This window comes from Diabrotica virgifera, chromosome 5 (genome assembly GCF_917563875.1).
Source record: "Diabrotica virgifera virgifera chromosome 5, PGI_DIABVI_V3a".
Taxonomy (NCBI): Eukaryota; Metazoa; Arthropoda; class Insecta; order Coleoptera; family Chrysomelidae; genus Diabrotica; species Diabrotica virgifera.
Genome location: NC_065447.1, coordinates 170,639,105 through 170,643,270, shown reverse-complemented (window position 1 = coordinate 170,643,270; position 4,166 = coordinate 170,639,105).

Sequence of the window (4,166 nt, the reverse complement as noted above, 5' to 3'; positions counted from 1 at the left end):
AATCATCGATTACGTCCTCATTCCCAGACGGATGACGCCACTAGTATGATATACAGCGTGTCTACTTGAGTTGGAAACATATGGGAAACTTTTTTATTATTAATTTTACGAAAAAAAGTTATTCTTTATAAAAAGTTCTGCATTCCCCAAAACCAAAGATTCAATTATCAGATATCAAATTTTCTCAATATTATACGAGGTATGTCAAAAAATATGAATTTCGGCTAAGGGTAAAGTACCTTTATTTCTCTCAATATCGAAAATTCTTATGATAAAAAGTTGTTTGGAATTAAAAACTAAGATGAAATATGCAATTACATGCTTCTTATTGAAAAAAAAAAATATTTTTCTCAAATTTATGGATAAGCAACATCGTTTTTAATTATTACAAATATCATAACTCGTTTATTATTCATTTTACGAAAAAAAGTTATTCTTCATAAAAAACTTTGCATGGTCTAAAATCTAAGACACAACCATGATATATCAACTTTTATTAATTTTATACGAGGTGTGTCAAAAAATATGAAATTCGCTCAATATTATGGCACCTTTATATTTCACAGTATTTCAATTAGAAGGATGTAATTGCATATTGACACATAGTTTTTAATTCTTAACAACTTTTTTAATAACCGTTTTCAATATTGTGAAAAATAAAGGTACTTTACTCTTGAGTGAAATTCATATTTTTTGACATAACTCGTATAAAATTAATAAAATGTCATATCTGTTGGTTGAATCTTCAACTTTTCATAATAAGAATTTTCGATATTGAGAGAAATAAAGGTACTTTACCCTTAGCCGAAATTCATATTTTTTGACATACCTCGTATAATATTGAGAAAATTTGATATCTGATAATTGAATCTTAGGTTTTGGGACATGCAGAACTTTTTATAAAGAATAACTTTTTTTCGTAAAATTAATAATAAAAAAGTTTCCCATATGTTTCCAACTCAAGTAGACACGCTGTATAAGTCAAAAAATCAGAATTTAAAAATAAAAATCGGCCGGTTTCGGGATTTCTTTCCAAGATTGCCCATTCTCGAGAAAATTAATTTATTCCAACCTAAATGTCCTCACTTTATTTGTTGCACATTACGTCATCAGTGTTGTGTAATGAGGTAATCGACGATGTTTTTAAATACAAACCGCCTTACGGTACATTTTAGTTGAAAGGTCTCCTAATCACCCTTGCAAAGATGTATTATTTAAATATTTATTCCTGCAGGTTTAACCAAGATTATGTACTTAGTTAAGTAAAATGGAATTACAATAAATACTCATTATTCATTAAATTAAATTACGCCAGGTAAACATTTCTGTAAACCCGTCTTTATCATTGCATCACTGCTGAAGGTAAAATATTTATTATACTTAACCCTTATTCGGGCAACATATTTTACTTACGTCCGCCACCAACTCGGGTCCGTTGGGCCCACCACTATTCTTGAATGTACTATTCATATTTACCCATATATTTTTAATATTTTTTTTGATTTGTTACTAAAGTTAAATTTAAATTGACTAGATTAAAAAAAAGTGCTACTATAGTATGCGGTCTACCTCGAGGGTGCGATCTACCTGAAAGATTTGAACAAAATAATGAAATGCAAGAAAACTTTTGTAGAAAAAATGTTATCGTCAATAATATAAATAATCAATACGGAACAAGTTGCTCATCTACCGTTATATTTTTTCCTGATAAATAGTATTTCTGAAAGTTTTGGTTCACTTGATTCCACACATCGCGTATTGCTGCTAAGTTGTCGTTTCTTCTTCGTTCAGACCTCGTGTCCTTATCGTCAAATCGAACCAATCTTAGCAAATTTTTGAATCGTTTTAACCCCATGGTAGCTTTAATATAGTAGGGCCACAAAACTTACCTCAAAATATATCTACATTATGATTGTTGACACTCAGGTGCCCTGCAGTTAGTAGGAGTCCAATAAAGGCATATATCTCTGTAGAGTCGCAATATGTCCAGTTCTCTACCCCCAGGACTCATTCGGATTATTTATTTGTACACTTCACTATTTCGTTCACAATTTTTTCGTCCACAAACAAACAAAAGGAATCAACAGGATCATCCACACTTTGACCAGGGGCTAATATTACTTTGTGCACTTTGCTTTTTATTACGTCGCAGGATCGCATACGTCCTGTCGGTTGTGGTTGACTCTTCTAGTTAGTTCCATCCTTAGTTTCAAAAATTACACACTCTGAAATCTGGGAACTGGTAGCTACACATTCTTCTTCATTATCACTCAATACTACTTGCTGATCATCTTCTTCACTTGCTTCCGAAAGATGTTCTTCAATTTCAGAGTCACTTTCAATGCCAACTACTTCAGAAGATTCTTGATCATCGGAATCCCATAAATTATTAGCAATATCTTGCAGTTCTGCAGCTGAAAATAGTTTTCGGGACATTTTATTCGCACTATCTACTTTCACTGTAATTCGATATAATTTTACTGGCTTAGTAGTTGTCGACACTAACATCGGTATCAAACGACTGATAGCAGATGCATTATTTCTTTCAAAATATGTATAGGTACCTACCTAAAAATACTATTACATTCCAACAATCATTATTAGTTTTTACAATTCATTTAGAATAGATATAACACCTATTGTAAGCATCTCTTTGATGTTCACATCAAAGAGATGTTTAAATTGTTTGTTGCACGTTTAGACTTTATTATTGGATTTCCGGAATCATAAAAGTCTTTTACATAATCCACAAAAACATTACCTGACTGTCAGATTAACCTCTGTAACAAATATTTACACTTTAGGTATAAATACAAGTAGGGCCCGACAGGCCTCTATTGCACCTTTACGTGACAAAATTCTTTCGACGCAATAATTTCAAAAATGATAATGAATATTTTGAATAGCTCATGACTATGTTGAAGGAAACACACTTCTAAACAAATTCAGTGATGCATAAAATTCAATAAAAAATTTTTTACAGTTTATGATAAAAAAATTGGCGTCTCGGGCACGCCGGGCCCACCTTGCCCGGATAAGGGTTAATTAATATTAACTCCACTTATAAATCAACAGTTTTAGTTATAGCTTGTAGAAATAAATATTCAAATAATTGCGTCGTTACAAAGTCGATTAGAAGACCTTTCAAATAAGGTATCCCATGACATCGGTTCGTATTTAAAAAAATCTTCAATTGCGTCATTACGTCAACACTGATGACGTAATGACCAACACATATAGGTATAGCAAATGATGGCCGTTCAAACACTAAAACGTATTGTTTTAAGATTTTTTAACGTTGTCTGTTTCTGAAACAATGAATTTATTTCATAATTTTGCATCATGCTTAATTAAGTACATAATTTTGGTTAACCCTGTGGAAATAAATATTCAAATTCTCCATAGTTGCAAAGTCGATCAAGAGACCTTTTGAAATTAGGTGGCCCGTGACCTCGATTTCTATTAAAAAAATCGTCGATTACCTCATTACACCAACACCGATGACGTAATGTCCAACAAATACACTAAGCAAGCAAAATAACGCACCACCTTAAAAATGAGACATTTTTGATATCTCGAATTTCCTAAACCTGTTGTCCGATTTGAGTGATTTTTTGTATGTTATAGCCCTGCTCTTTAAAAATATAGATATGTAGTAATTTTGTTGCAAGTAAATATCATTGTGTACCGGCTGTAACAATCATACTGGGCTTTTTCTTCAAAATTCGGATCACCCTGTGGAATATTGTAGTATATTAGACCAATCAAGTTAGATTTTTACTCGACATAACTGAAAAGACCCGGTTTAATAGTTGAATTGTGTATTATGTAGTATGAGATATTACAAAAGACTACCATCTATGGATTCATCAATATTTTAGTGGAACAACTGTTAAATAAATAATCAAAACGCCTAACGTAGTTTTTGATCATAACTTAAAAACTTGTTTATTTGGATATTTGACTTTAAATTCTAATATTCCAAATAAAAGCTTTTCAAAGCATATTTTTTTTTTGTAGTTACAGTTGGTTATAGCATTATTTTTTGATTTTTTTCTCTATGGGAAAAATGTTTTTGATTCCTGGACTATCAAAAATTATGGAAAATCGTTTCATTATTTAAAGAGGTGATAAAATTTGAATGTATTTACATGTACAATTTATAT